General features: G+C 43.6%; 1 long non-coding RNA gene across 2 annotated transcripts in view; it reads right to left on the minus strand.

Annotated features, from left to right (window-relative positions):
* The window catches only part of LOC121673337, a 32813-nt gene extending 21164 nt beyond the window's left edge, over positions 1-11649 (minus strand). The window contains exon 1 of one of the 2 annotated variants that reach the window (XR_006019182.1): positions 11303-11649. This is a non-coding gene — a long non-coding RNA (uncharacterized LOC121673337). The remainder of the gene's footprint in view (positions 1-11302) is intronic. The other variant, XR_006019183.1, reaches the window with a different exon arrangement.
* Between the last annotated feature and the right edge of the window lie 4662 nt (positions 11650-16311).

Genomic DNA, 16311 nt, shown 5'->3' on the forward strand with positions numbered 1-16311 from the left:
GTTTCACAGTACTGCATTACCTTAAAAAAAAAGAGGGAGGAATTGGAAATACAGATATATATTTTAACAAGGAAGCTTATTTTCAATTTTCATTGCTTATTTAAAAGTAGAGTCTTTGAATTTAATTTGAAATCTCTCTCATGAAGAAAGGCAGGCAGGGAATGACATAACAAAACATGGCATTTTGTCTCTGTGCGTTTTATTCTTTAATTCTTTTTTAAAATACGCCTCCCTATCATCTCCTGTGTTTAGTTTTCTGTTTTCAGACTGCTCAAAATGATAATTTTGAGCCAACCCAGCTGAGTTGGGTTACAAAAGATCAGAATAATTGTCCCCTCATTTTTGTTATATCTCATTATTCTTATCATACATACACACACTCACACACACACCCCAGCGTGTGCATAATAAATAAGGGTGTATTATGTATATGTACATGCACCCATGTATACAAATGTATATTCACACTAATTGTGCTCGTTTTTTACCCATTAATGAGGAGTTGTTTTTGCCAAATAGAGTTACCCACCATCCGAGCTGTGTGAGCAATTTTCACTATTTTGAAGCCTGATCTTGATCCTGAAAGCTGTTTTATCCTGTTGCTTTAAAATGAGGGTGCCCCAGCACAATAAAAGCCTGGATTCAGGAAATATTCCCCTCTCCTTACTTGCCCCCAACAGCCAGAACAATGTCCCCCAGCCCTGGTTGCTGTTGATGGCAGTGGCCTGCCCTGATTCCTATACTGCTTTTATTATTTTCATTTTTTTTCCTTTTTCACTTGGGAAAATGAACTGACATCAACATGGGGCATTTTGCTCATTGCTGAAAAAGAAAACAGCAATAAAAAATCCCAGCTTTTTTCAGCTGCGCAAGCCAGGGGAAGGGCAGGAAGACGCATGTGCAGCGAGATCAGTCCGTGGTCATCAATACTGCAGACGAGAATAATAAATATGTGCAGGCACATGACAGAAAAACACGGCCACGCTCATTTCTGCACTCATATGCTCCAGCTCAGACCTTTAAGTTCTTTCCCCCCCCTCCATATTTGAGGAACATCCTGGGAAAAACACGATTATCCCAACAGAGGGTTTTGTTTTGATGAAAAGGGATGAAGCTGCTGGGCTGCTTTGCTGCTGGCATAGTGGAGGATTTGCTCTCAGGAGTTTATCAATCAGATTTTTTTATTTTACTTGAAGAATGTTTCCTTTAGATACCAGATGTTAATGTCACCTCATGAATGAAACCGCATCTGCAAATTGAATAATGTCATTTGCATTCACTCATTCTAAATAACATTGAAAAGTGGCAATGCTGCGTGTGGTGAAAATTTTTTTCCAGGCAAAAGAGACTCTGCTTTGGTATCCAAGACATGATAAAACACTGGGATTTGGATTCTTTAATAAACTCATTAAATAAGTGTAGTATTGGGCCAAAAACTTAAAACCCATGTAACTTTGGTTCCTAAATAATGGCAACCCTCAGCCTAAGCATCCACATCACATAATACAGAACCTAATGTCAGGTCAGGTTCTCTTTATAGGGGTGATGGGTGAATTTGGGACAAGCTGCCTGCATAGGTGTTGGCACTTTTCACTTGCTGGGATCCCTGAGGACAGGCTTAATTGTTTGTTTTGTCTTTCTGAAGATGTAACCCGTTGTTGGTTTGACATCCCAGCCACAGGTGTGCTTCAAGCTGCAGGAAGAAATAGCAGATTGTATCCTGTCAAAACAAACCCACTGTGGTTAGAGACATCTCAGCCCATGGCTGATTTTATCCTGAATTCCATGGGTGTAATATTTGGGGTGTTGGTGTGTCTGGGGGGCCCACAGGGAGCACATCCTCCCTGCCTGCACCAGCCCAGCCAGCACAGCTCTGCCCTTGCTGCAGCCCCTGGAAATGATCATTTTGCACAGCCCCACACAAATTAAAGCATCGCCATCTCTCCCTATTATATTAATGGATTTTATGCTACTTTTTAAATTACACTGTTTTCAAACAGGAATACATTTGAATGTCAGACTCTAATACCCAAATATAAATGTCAAGACCTCTGTACTTCTCCGGCATGTAGGAACTAATTTAATCATCTCAGTGAAACGATTTCAGTTCAGACAATCACTTTGTTCGAGTGGAAGGGTTATGAAGAGGGTGCACAGCCACGGGAAAGTGCTTACACACTATTTAGGGCCTTGCTTTTTTTAGAGAAAGAAAACCAAGATGGGCATTTGTGCAAGAGTGGAAATTCCCAGCCCCTGCCCAGCTGATGGCAAAGGAGGTAATTGCACTGCGGGCTCAGAAAAATGATGCGCAGCACCGAGGAATAGCAAATGCTCATTTATTGGAGAAAAGAAGGGGAGGGAGCAGTGATGGAAAATGATTTTTTTCCCCCTGTGTCTGAAGAATAAAAAGAACCATCTTGTGAAATCCAGGCTGCCTGGTCAGTGAGTGCTGCTAGGCTCCCGAGTGGGTTATCCCATTGGCTGCGCACACGGAAACCACGGACACGGGAGAAAAGCAGCAGCAGTTTTGCGTATGGACTGTGGGCCTCCTGCTTCTAAAACTCAGCTTAGACAGCTTCATTCCTCCTTTTTACATATGGCATTTAAAAAAAGGCAAAGGCAGCGCTGGCAGGTTTTATCCAAAGGGTAACTGCTTATGCCCTATGTGGGCCTGCTACCCCCAACATCACAGTACTCCACCATAACTCATGGCTTCTGTCTGTTCTGGGAGGGAGGGAAGTTCCTCCAAAATTTCTGAGGTAGTTCAGATCGGCTCCAGGCCACTGCTGTGCAAAGACTCCCATCAGCAGGCATGCAGTGACTGTATGGGAAAGAGAAAGAAACATCCCAGCTCCTTTCTGGGGTTTCTGGAGGACTGGGGAGGCTTGAGAGGAGGAGGCATAGTCAGAGAAAGATGGGAAAGAGAAAGGGGAAGGGTAGATCAGAGCCTGGAGACATGGGGAAGGGATGGTTAGGGACCCCAGAGTTTATAAATGAAGGACATGCACCAATCCATGTGTGCAGGGAATGTTTGTCCTTTCCCTGGGTGTGCCATCACCTCCTGAGCTGCAGTCCAGCAGCCTGCACGGGAGCGGATCCAGTTCCCGGCGAAGTTGCTGGGAATAAGCACGGATTCAGTGCTGATCGCACTTGCCTGCCTTGAATGTAAAACTTTCAGCCCTAATTCTGTCTTTACAACAAGCAGGATTAAAATCTTTGAACTGAAATAATGTTGCTGCTGTGTCATGCACCCCTGAACAAAACAAGCTGGAGGAATAATCAAGGCTGCAGTCCGTTTTGGAGAGCTTGGGTGAAAGAGGCTTAATTTGTCGGGTTACTTGTTACAATTAGATGCAGTATAGATGATGTCAAGTTATATTAATAGCTCTAAGATTTTCCAAGTGTTGGTATGAAAACTGCCCAGGATTGATAATGAAAACATGCACAGGAGAGCTTTGTAAAACAATCAAAAATCAATCCCATGTGTCAAGCTGAACATATCAACGAGACAGTTTGCAGTCAGAGGGTTTTCTTATGAAGTGCTGTCAACAGTCAATGCTACACTTGTCTGATCCGTCCAGCTCCGCTAAGTGGAAAGATTTCTCTTTATATTAACCCAATAGAAAAGGAAAGGAAAACCAGGAAAATGTAAGCCACGGTAATTCATCTCAAGTATCCTGAAGGACAATTAGCAACAAAGGCTAGCGGTGGTAAGCCTGCTCTTTGGTGGGGTTTGGAGATCCGGGACTGTAATTATTGAGCCATCCTGCTGAATAGCACAATCAATGCTTGATGGCTGCGCCGGTGCGGCGGCTAGGGCTCTTGTGTAAATGAAATGTCAGGCTGGGGGAAAAGGGGCCATTGTGTTTACCCGAGCCTGGATTAGCTTTTAGAGAACAATGAATCTGCAATCGACGCAAGACATTTTAATGGTGTTGTCGGGATCTTTCTTAAAAGGAGGTTGGGGTGATGGAGAGGGAGGGAGAACGGCACTGGCGAGGAGGATGCATTCCACCCGTGCTGTGCAGGTGTGCACACATCCAGCCCCACTTCACGGCTTGTCCCAGCTGGACCGTGGTCCTTGGAGTTGGCAGCAGCCACCCAGGATCAGGGCAGTGGAACCACAGTGCAGTCTTGCCAGGCTTCACGACTGGCTGGGCAGGTGACAGGTTTTTGCACCCGGCTACACATCTTTCTGCCCAAAGTGCCTTAAGCCTCCCTCCCCTTGCTCCCTCGAGCATGGGTCTTCTGGATTTATAGCCTCAGGGTTTATCCCTCTCCCTCTTTCACAGTATTTTCACTCTTTCTCTCCTTCTCTCTCAAAAATAAGCTTCTCCCCAGAAGCATCAAGCTCAAGCTTTTCAGCCCTCCCCTTAAATTCCTGTCTAACTTCTCACGGACACATCTCTATTCTTGTCATGTCTTACTTCCTTCTTTCACAGCAGAAATATTTATCAAACTGTTCTTCAAACCTGCCAGTAGCTTCACTTCCCCCTTCAGTTTTCCCAGCACTGCTCCTTATATTGCAAAATCATCCCTTATTCCATGCACTGAATGAATATTCCAGCTTCAGCCATGGATGTTCTGGGAGAGTTTTGTGTGGGCACATGCCCAGAGATGAAGGACAGATTTTTGTGGCCATTCAAAGGTATTTGCTAATCTTTTCTCACCAATTGCAAGTATTCCAATCCTGGAGAGTGTTGCTGGGTGGGAAGGTGACAGGTATCCCAATCTCTTGTTTCCAGCCACATGCTGGAAGAGCAAACCTGCACCGCCAAGGGACATATGAAAATTTCCTTTTTGCCCTTGTGTAGAATGTAATGCTCATCCCTCCAGGAATATCAGGGTAAGTAAATACCTGTGGACTACACATTGCTGTGCTTGTTTTTACTACAGGGTGATGAAGCGAATGAAGCAGCCCTGGCTGTGCTAAGCTTGGAGAAGACAAGTGATGACAGGAATATCCAGAGGTTTTGGGAATGCATTTGCTTTCTTTACTCAGGCTTCATTCAAACACATTTTTGCAGACAACCTTTTCAGTGTTAATGACATGGTGTCCACCCTACCCAGACCCTGCTGACACTGTGGTGTCTGACTCCTGCCACTAAACCCAGAGAGTTTAGTCCCATTTTCCTTCCTCCAGCCCCAGCACCTGCTCAGCCATGGAGCAAACCAAGGCTGGTGGTCTGTGAAGTGCTCGGGGCAGGCACCGAGTCTCACCCGTAAACCACCACCACACACCTCCTCAGAGGAAGGCAAACTCTGCAGATGTAATTGATTAGTAACTATCAGCTAATTGCAGGGTAATCACATGATTATTTTTGCTTTGCAAACTGAATAGTTGCCATGAGATTGGATAATTGTGCGGGGCAATTTTACACGGAGGCACATACGAATGCAGAGTAAAACCAGTCTCAGAGCTGTGTACAGCAGGCAGGGTGATTTCATTCCTTGCAAGTCCAGCGTGCACATCAGTGCATTGTGTGCTTCTCAAGGCACCTTTGAATCCTGTGCTCTAAAGGAGAACCAAAAGATAAGAAATTGCTCTACCAGCATCACTAGAATGAAATAAAATCCCCAAACTTTTGGCAAGGCAGCATCTTGACAGGTCTGCCAGCCCAAAGTGAAGATGCAATGCTCCTGTCCTTTGAAGGAGGGCTTGGGCTGCTCCTCCAGGAGGAGGAGAGGCGGAGGCAGGGACACACTGCAGGAGCACACTCTGCTTAACCCCAGGAACTTGTTTGCCTGCAGCCCACGTAGGCACCACAGCCACAGCCACACCTGCAAATGAGTGCAAAGCATCTCCCTCTCCTCTCAAGGCCTCGTCACAAAACACAGAGATGGTGGTTGGAATAATTTGTCCTTTTGTAGCTCATTAAAATTTTGGTGTTGGCAGGAGAGTCAATCAAATGCTAGCAATGCAACCCAAATATTTTCCCAGATGGGTTGGACATTGTACCAGTAAGCAATTGAAGAAATTATTTTCTCTGTTGGCAGGGTGATTTCAAAGGCACTGTAGTCTCTGAATGTCTCTTAGATGATTAAATATTTCAAGCCATTTTCAATGTCACTGATTCAGATTAATCAAATATTGAAGAGATGGGGTTAAAGCTGGAAGATATGTTCTCTTTGGCCTCTCAGTATTGTGGCATCAAACCTGTGGGATAAATATTCCACACAAGAGGCCTGTATATTGCAAGTTTAATGGAAGTATGATTGCTTCTCTTGCCGGGGAATCCTAAAGCTTCCTACATGTCAGGATTCCTGCAAAAAACACTGGAACTACTAAAATAGGACCTACCGGGGAAAAAACTCACATCTCAGTGATTCAGAAAAAATAATGTAAAGAACTGGCATACATCTGAATTAAAAAAATGCCTGTATTAATTTCAGTTTGGTATTACAAGACACATTTCTGTGTGAGCCAAGAGCCAGCAGAACGTACATGGGAATATTTTTAGGCTTTATGTAGGAAAAATTAATATAAGAAACAAATGCCACAAGCACATTCATGGATGTACAGGAGGATGGTTTGGATCCTCAGCTGATGGAAGGAAGCCTCTGTCATCTGTTGCAAGGGAGATACAGGGATTTACCCCAGCTGAGGCTTCAGCTCAGTCTGTGGAAATGCTGTTGATGTCAAGTGGCCAGTGGCCACTGACTGGGAAGGAAGTTGGAGCAGGGAGCCTTTGTCTCTTTGGATTTCTTCAGGAAATAATGAAGGAAACACAATAGAATATATCTGTGAGGCCACAATGCTATCAGAGGGGTTGGGTACAAGAAAAACACCTTGAGGTCCACTCTTGTATTCTGGTATTCACTCCGATGTCCTCAGAAGCTGCCACCGGGAGGCTCTGCCCAAGGCCCCAGATGAACTGAAAAATGTTTCTGTGTGGGAAAAAACCCTCTCAGAATGAGTTACGTTGGTTTTTACAAGGAGCCACATGTGCTCATAGCCTGATTTAAAGAGAAAAACAACAACAAAAAAACCCCAATTCATTGCTGGCAGAAATGTTTTTGGTCCCAGAAGACAATCTATTGGTAATGTTGCATCTGCAATTAATTTTGAGTGAAACAGAAAGCTCACACACACTCACTGATCTGAATTTGGAAGAACAGACACACTCTGCCATCATTTTCATAATGCTCCCTGCTACTCCCACACCAGGCATTTCAGGGTGCACCAGCTCAACTTTCTTAGTTTCCTGGTATAGTTTTTTGTAACTGGAAAGTATATGTATCATGCAAAGTCTGGTTTTTTTAATATCTCTGGATTTTAAAATCTCAGTGGTTAAACTAAAAACTATGTTAGAAGTAGAAGGGAAATGTTGAAAGCTGAAAGTGAGAAAAAAAAAGGAGAAAAATCAGGGTCACCTGGTTACAGTCAGACAAAAGCCACATTTCAAAAAATGTACCCTGTAATTTAGTCAAAATGGAAAGGACAGAAAAAAGGTCAATATTGTTTTAAATGAGACTAACAGCTTCCTTTATGTAATGGGTGAACTCCAGTGTGTTTCCGGATGATTGGCAATTTAGCTGCTCGGGGGAAAAAAAGGTTAAACTTATCAGCACACAAAAGTGCCAGCAATTTATTTCTGTCACTTTCCTACAAATTAACCTATTTTAAGGCATTCTGAACCTCATCAGCAAGCCCAGGTGTGGCTGGGAATGAGGGTCAGCACCAGGCCCACATGCACGGGGAAAACGTGACAGCAGCTCCGGGAGGTGGCAACCACACAAAGGAGCTCTCGAAGATGAATCCCATGAGGAGAGGGCTTAAATTTTCAGAAAAGGAAATAAATACTCAACACTCTCCCAAATGAGTGAGGTTTGCTCAGCCCGTGCACTCTGTGGAGCCTGAGGTGGGATGCTCTGCATCCCTGTGCACGCTGGAGAGTGGAAGGGATGGATGCTCCAGGGGGATGAGCTTACAGAGTTCTGCTACATCAAAAGACATTTATGGATCTGCATCCTGCCCTGCCCAACCCCTGGCTTTGAAACTCAGAGAATAAGGGCAAGCAGAGGAAAACACAACTCTAACCCCATCCCTTCACAGACCTTTGCTCACCCAGCTCCAAACCCTGTGCAGCAGGCTGGGGTTTTTAGGCTGTAATCCCTGGAGTCACACAGACAGAACACCCTCTCGTGCAGCTACAGTACCAGTCTGTCTGTCTGTCTGTCTGTCTGTCTCTCTGTGGTGTTGAAGGCAGTTACAGCTTGATGAACAAACATAAAGCTGGGGTCACACCAGTGGTGACAGTCCCAAGAAGAGGGGTGGCACACAGTGTGTGCTTAGGCACGGAATCTTCCCATCACCTCATATTTTTTTTATTGATCAACCTCCATTTATTTTCCCCATGAGGTTGGCTTGGCTCTATTCCACATCTTTGGCTGGTGGGGTGTCAGGGTGTGGATGAAGTGGGACTGAGGAGGAGGTGGGAGAGAGATGGTCAGCAGCAGAGTTTGGGAAAGGATTGTGAGATCCACGGGATGGGAAAGCTGGAGAAATGGTACAGATGGAGGCAGGGAGAGGTCTGAGTAGGAAGGCAGGCTCAAACCCACCTCTGAGAGCCTCCAAAAGGCACAGATTCCCACAGCAGGGAAGGAATAAATGCAGAAAAACAGCATTTTTGTTCATTGGTTTATATTAGAGATATGGACTTTCCTAGAGACACCAGCTTAAAGGACACCTTTAGCAGTAACATTTTCAAACAACAGCTGGTATTTCCTTTCCATGCTGATTACAGCCTTTCTAAAAGCCCAGGGCAGGGCCTCCATTCACTTCATGTGCACCAGGGCTGGACAAGGCTCTACCACACAGCTCTCTGCAATTTCAACAGAAAATAGCATAATTAATTTAAACATAATAGCTACAGTTTTGAAGGGGGCCAACATGAAAGTAGTGGATTGAGGCTCCTGCACCATTTGTGGCCAGAAGGTTCCACAGTCCAGAGGTGTGGCGGTGCTGCCCTTCATGGAGAGGTGCTCGGAGCTCTGAAATTCCAGGATTTTTACCTGGTGCAGCTTCTCAAAGGAGACATTAATGGCTTGGATCTAAATCACTGAGCCTCACAGCTGACAATGCTTCTAGCCAAAGCAGTGGCTCTCCCTTTAAAACACACAGGGTAGATAAAGCAGCATCTTTCAATATCTAGATATTTTTTAGTGTTGATTTTAAATACAAGGATGCTTGACTGACTGTGCTACACCGTGACAAAGCTCTTAATGATTGCTCCAGATACATCCACAGGTGAACCTGCCAGTGAGTTAATCAGCAGAAGAGGCTTGACACAGTGGTATTTTGATCTTTGGGATTTCTGTGAGCGCTTATGGGCCTTTTTTTTCTTCTCTGACTACTAAAATCATCATCATCAGCGGGTTTCCTTCATAACCAGATTGCTTTAGAGCTAAATACTGACCAAGAACAAACTGCTGACCTCAAATTACAGCAAAGACAAGAGTCTTGTAAAACTTACAGGAGTATGATTTCAATTCAGACCATTAAAATATTTCAAATACTTCTGCTTGAACCTTATGGCTTCTTTTCTTGAATACCTGAAATACCTGGTTTAACCTGCTGCAGACATCATTATCTTTGCTATTACCTCTTGTGACACAACTTTTACTCTCATAATTACTCCTATAGATGATCAAGAGAAAAAGTGAAAATATGAGTATTTTCAAGCAGTGGAGGGAGCCTTTAAAATTTCTCTTTTATATCTAACTAGTACAACTTAATTATCTTTCAATAGAAGTTGCATTCACAATTGGAATAAAATATGATGTAAGCAGCATCAGGAGGGACGGGCTGTAAATGTCCAGTAAAGTTTTCAGGGTCAGTTACAGTGCCTGGTGTAAGGAGGTAGTAAATACCAGTTTAGGGAGAAAATTAGGAAGGATTAATTTTCTCTTGCTCTTTCCCCCCTCTGGTATGAGACAGTCAGGCAGCAGCTCATGTTACAAAAACATTAACTTCCAGAGGCCTTTAATAACAGCCTTCAATGAACCTAGAAATGCTAAGAGGGACAATTTTGCAGTCTAGGGTGTTTGAATCAGTAGCTTTTCATATCACAGTTGAGGCATAAATAGCCATTGTATCTGCTGAAATTATTTCGATCAACTTATGTATTCACCAAGTGGTGTCACTACCACCGTTCTCCATCGCAGTGCTGGAGGAGCTAAGATTCGAGGAACTTGACAGGATAATTAAGTATGAAAGCAGACTGGATTTAGCAGGACCCCAGTGAGTCAACAATCCCAATTGTTTCATCATCTCGGCTTTGTGCTGTTCATATCTTATCAGATTAGATAACAATCTGGTATAGCTACGAGTTGAATTACCATGTTGAACTGCACAGTTAGACCACATGAAAAACATCAATATACATTTAAATAATCCCATTTTCAAACTCAGATAAGAAATGGCCAACCTCTACAAATCAAAGGCATATCCTCAGGCTAAAATAAAGAGTGGTCTGATTACCTATTCAGTGATATCAAAGTGCGACAATCAAATGCTATCGCCAATATAATGCAGAGGGCCTTATAGCAGAGCAGCAACATGACGGCCTCCTGACAGCAAATTTCAGAGCTAAAATTCACAGGTGGCAAATTTCAAAGGTAAGGAAAGAATGCAGCCAGGTAGCTCCCACAGAGTGGAAATCTTCCAGTGCCTCAGAGCCTCTTCCTCCTCCTCCACATTCCTCCTTGCAGCGCTCACAGGGCTGATGCTCTCAGCCCGCAGTGCAGAAGCTCAGAGGGTCTGCAGGCAGCAGATCCCCCCTTTTCTTACCTTTCCATCACCCTTCCTGGACACAGAGTCTGTTGCCAGCCCACACACAGTTCCTCTTGCCCTGTCTTCCCAAAATGACCCCTGCTCTCCCAGAAGTCCCATTTGAAAGTCTTTTCCATGGGAGAACCCCCACTGCCACCTGCAAATGCAGGTGGCCACATGTGACCACCTGTGAGGTGGCCAGGCCATGGTACCTGTAGGAGCTTGAAATTGTTTCTAATTTGTACTGGGTTGAGAACAAAATTAAGCTTGGAGAAGTTAAGTTTGAGATGAATATGTGGCCCTTTTAATTACAGTCACATTTTCTGCCAGATCCTGACTCCCCATGAAAGCTGAGCGAAACTCTGCATTAAGAACCCTGTTCTTAATTGAGAATGAAAATCGAACTGAATAAAAATTAAACAGCGATCGATTCTCTTTAAGCACCGCCGGTCATTCCCCTTCCTTCCTCCTTTCCCCACCCCTCACACATTATCCTCTGATCTTTTATGCAGCTATTTGCAAACTAACCATTAGTTGTCAGTCTCCAGCCATGCAGAGCCGGCAGCCGGAGGATCCTGCAGCCGCTCCGGGAGAGAGTTGCACCCGTGGAGCCGCCAGCACCCTGGGAGCAGCACGGAGAGCATACACAAGGACAGGTGTGACCCTCCGGAGCAGGGGAACACTGCCATTAAACAAGGATACCTGGAAACAACCGAGGGATGATCCCAAAACAGAGCTCCTCCATTCCGGCTCTGCTCCCAGCACAAACAACCGGCCAATGTGCGACACAAGCTGAGGAGCCGATTCCCAGAGGTGGCGCTGAAATTGTGGCACCTGTCGTGGCACAGGGGTAGAGGGGGTGACATGGAATGCTGGGAGAGGCTTCTGCCTTTGGAATTTTATCAGTGGATAGCAGAAAGAGCTGGGGGAGGGCAGGGACATTAGCCATTTTTTCACATTTTTGTCCAATTATTTTCAAAGTTTCTTTTGCTGGAAATACTTTTGATCATGACATTCTCAGACAAAACAGTGAAGGAGCACATATTTCCCAGAAATTCCCCATGCCTAGAAGTGCTGGACAGGGCTTTGAACAACCTGGTCTAGTCAAAGGTGTCTCTGCCCACGACAAGGGGGTTGGAATGAGGTGAGACTTAGGTCCTTTCCAACTCAAACCATTATGGATTCTATGAAAACAGCCCGCTACATTTTATATATTTTCCTAAACTGGAGAACTCCCATCTGGGTTTGCTCAGAAGCTCTTTGGCTGCAGATTAAGTCCTGCAGCAAAGAATATCTGCAAATTTCCAGAGTAAATGGAAGCTGACCTGGCAATGAGCTCCATCCTCACGATGAAATGAGCAGTCTGCAAGTGTGGAGGGTAGTAAGTATGGGCTGTGGATATTCTGGGCACTCATCTTGAAAAGAGCAGGGTGTACACTAATAGGAAAAGAAAGTGTCAGAGTGGAAATACCTCTGGTGTGCTGATGCTGGATGAAGATGTGTGAATAAACCATAACTTGATCTGTTAAACTGTTATCTGCTCATGGCTTATATACCTTTCAGGACATGGTTCGTCTGACCAGGAGTGGTCAGAGAACAATTTCCCTCAAGGGGCACAGTGTAAGCGTTGAGAATAATTGATTTTTTGAATGGTGGCCAAATTGCAGGGCTGTGTGCATCTCTACTTCATTTTGGGCCAAACAGAGCGTGTTCTGTCCAAAACGAAATACCCAACTCCCAAACCCTTCTTTAAAACAAGATTTCTCCAGAGCTGAAGAGAAAACATGAGTTTGAAATTTGAATATATAATTTAGGAAATTTCTAACAAAAAATCCTGTTTCAATGTTTCCACCTTTGCTAGTTAAAATGATTTATGAATTCAAGCCCTATTATGGGGCAGTTTTGATTAACGTTGAATCCGATTTTTAGCGACTAAACCATCCCTACAGCACATTCTCTGGGACAGTACTTGCAATGCGATTGAAGAAACACCCCAAATCCAAAATTTGCAATGGCGTTTTGAACCCATCAGCTTTCCAAGGACAGAGGAGGAGGAGTTCAGCCATTGGCTCCACGTAACTCTGAGGATTCCCCTGCCATGCTTCCAGAGCAGATACTTGGAGCTCTGCTTGGCAGTACACGAACTCCCAGCCCTGCGTTCTCATCTCCTTTATGGGTATTGGCAGCATAAACCAACATTTTTCCTTACAACTTCCCCAGAACCCTTATGTGATGCAGGCCCAATGTCAAGAAATCAGTCAACTCCTCAGTTACAGTTTTCTCTCCCCCAACCTTTCACGGGTGCTCGAAGCGGCAGCCCCGGGAGACGGCGCATCCTCGGAGTCTCACAGCCCGTGTGTTTGGGATGATCTGAAGGGTCTTTTCCAACATAAATGGTTCTGTGATTCTAAGCTGAGGAATGTGATTGTGCAGCTCGTTCAGACTGTCACAGGTCATCACGTTCCCAGGACTCCTGTGAGCTGAGGTTAGAGAGACATTTCCAAAATAAGGCGCAAAATACCAAGGAGATAATTATGGATGGGAAACAGAGATTTTTTTTTCATTTAAAAATGTATTGATATATACATTGATGAGCTAAACTGACAAGCTGTGCTTGAGAAAGGAGTAATTGCGTCTTTAATAATATTAAACCTGACACCTGCCTTGGCCGATAACACGCAGTCCTGACACTATTTAGCTAACAATTGGGACACACAAAAAGAATGAAAGGGAAAACAGTATTAAACTGAATCTGCATTTTAAAGAACATAAAAATAAAAAGAAAGACTGTTAATTGTCTAACACTTTGCTAACTCAAAAAGGCATGCAATTTAAAAATAGCTTTGCTATTTCACTGAAAGAGGAATTACAATTTCTTCCTGAATCCCATATAGGAGAAAACATATTTAGGATAGGCACAGTGCTCTTAGAAAGAAAACCCCAATGCTAATTTGTATCATAAGCACAATTAGAAGAGATGTCCTCCACTTAAAAAAAGAACAGAGAGCTACATAGCTAAAGGATATTATTGCAAAATGATAAACTGTTCAAAGGTAGCAGTAAAAAAGAGGGTCTTGTCTTTAGTGGTAAAATGCCATGTTATCTTGTTTAAATGGCATAACTTTGCAAAAGGTGCCACAACATTTCAACCTTTTAAAATGTCATTATTAAAAAATGCATATCACAAATGGCGTCTTTATACACTTCTTTTTTTTTCCCTTTCCCTTTTTCTCTCTCTTTTTTTTTTTTTAAGGGCTTATGTAGTACTTGCAACTTCAAAGGGAAAAGGAAAGGAAATAGCAAAGATGGTTCAAGGTGATCTTGAGTACTGCCAAATGTAAATAGATTTAGAAGAAAATTTGGCTTTGCCGGGTTTCTTTCCCTCTGTGTGCATGTTCATCTGTGTTTTAAATAAAAACCACATCCGTCCTGCCAGCTGTGTGAATATTGTCTCTAGCGCTGGGGGTTTGAGATGGGAGGTCCTGCCTGTGCCGGGCTCTTCCCCATCCTGATTCCAGGGAGAGCTGTGGGATGACCCCGGCTGCGGCACAGTGCTGGGAGCCTCGGCTTATTTATTTATTTCTTGGAAGGGCACCTTAATCATCACCACCATGCTGCTTACTCCTCTCTCTCTCTTTTTTTTTTTTTTTATTTGTATTTTACCTTTGCAGTCACACTTGGGTTTCTTCAGGGAAATAAATCTGTGGCTCAGTGTAACAAGAGAAAATTATTTTTTCTCGGTTTGCTGCCTGAGCACAGTGAAACATTTTACGAGCACCTGTTTTTATCAGCAACGGTGGCAAAAAAACAAAGGGAGGAAGAAAAGAGACAGCAAAAATCCCTCATGCAAATGTCAGAGGCTCCCTGTTGAACCAACAGATAGATGACCATGCAGAAATTGTCAGGGATTAACCAAAATCATAGAATCCCAGAATGGTTTGTGTTGGAAATGTTGAAGCTCATCACATTCCAACCCTCTCGCTGTGGGCAGGGATACCTTCCACTAGACCAGGTTGCTTAAAACCTCATCCAACCTGGCCTCAAAGCAAGTTGAGACCATGGCTGGCAGCAGGATTTGCTGTTCTTTATTTCTAGATTTCATCCAGCCAAAGAGTGACCAAAAGCTCAAATGCATCCCTTAAAATAATTTTTTGTGGTGGAAACCCTTCTTCTATTCACCCAGGAGTTCTGCAGCTGGTTTCAGTGGGATCATAACTGTGCTTTGGGTAGGATTAAAAAGTAAAAGGGAGGTTGGGACTCCCCCATCCATCGATTTCTAAAGGTTGCTGTGTACAGCTGGAGGGAAGTGTGGAACTGTGAGCTGCCGTTCTTGGTTCTGTGCTGGGCTGGCTGGATAAACTCTGATTTCAGTCCAAGAACCCCAAACCAGGAATTTTGGTATAGTCACATCTGGAATATTCTGCAAATAAGCCATCAACGCTTGTATCTAAATGTGAGTGCACGCACACATTCATCTTCCTACAGACACATGTATCTGCACTCACACTTATATACGTATATAAAGATATCCAATCCCCTAATTTATGCTACATAGAAAACCCCACACTGCTCTTACACTGGGAACACAGATGACAATAACTGAACTTGATTTGTGGGGTTTTTTTGCAGTTTTTACATTGCACCTCTGTCAAATAATCAATGACACTGTATATATGCAACAGAAGCATATGCATTTATTTATACATATAGAACATGTTATATCTATACATACAAATGGATTATTTCCAAAGTATTTCTCAAAATTTCGTGACAGTTCATCATATTGAAGGTGCAGTAGTTGGGTTAAAATGACACTGTTGAGCCCCTGGGGTCTTTTTTAATAAATATATTTTTGGCTTCTGCCTTCTGGAAATCTGCACCAGGCTTTGAAACTCCTGAAAAATTGATTTGCTTTTTTATTGCTGCTTAGTCCACACTACAGGCTGGACATATTTTCTTCTTTTAATTGAATCTGCCCATTACACTGCACAAGTGCCAGGACATCAATTTAATATCTAGATTTTTTTGTGAGCTTTCAAACACACACAACCCCCCCTTATTTAATATGGTTGGATGTTTCTATTTCGCTCCTTGGAGTTTTGATTTGTCTATTAGCATTACAGTAGCTGTCCAAGTTGTGTGATATTCCTTGGGAGAAAAAGATATAACACACTAGAGGAATTTTTTTCTCGCTGCTGCTGCTGCTTTCCCGCTGTAGCTTATCTTCTTAACAAAGACAGGACTACAGTGGGTTTCACAATCTGAGGAAAAGCACTTTAGCTGAGAGATGCACCAATGGGTAAGAACTGAGCGAAGATAAACATCCCCACATCAAGAACACCATGAAAGCGCTCCAGCAAGGAGGGATGTGCAGAGGCTCTCAAGAGCAGCCAGGGAGTCTCTGGCACAAAGCAGGGCTGTGCCCTTCACTGCTGTGATAATCGTGCTGGGGACAAGTGTTCACCTTGCAAAAGTGAAAATCGTGCTTGCAAAAAAAAAAAAAAAAAACCAAGAAAACAAAAAAATCATGCCAAAAC

This window comes from Corvus kubaryi, unplaced genomic scaffold (assembly GCF_017639235.1).
Source record: "Corvus kubaryi isolate FWS band 111438036 unplaced genomic scaffold, C.kubaryi_AGA036_p1.0 134, whole genome shotgun sequence".
Lineage (NCBI taxonomy): Eukaryota > Metazoa > Chordata > Aves > Passeriformes > Corvidae > Corvus > Corvus kubaryi.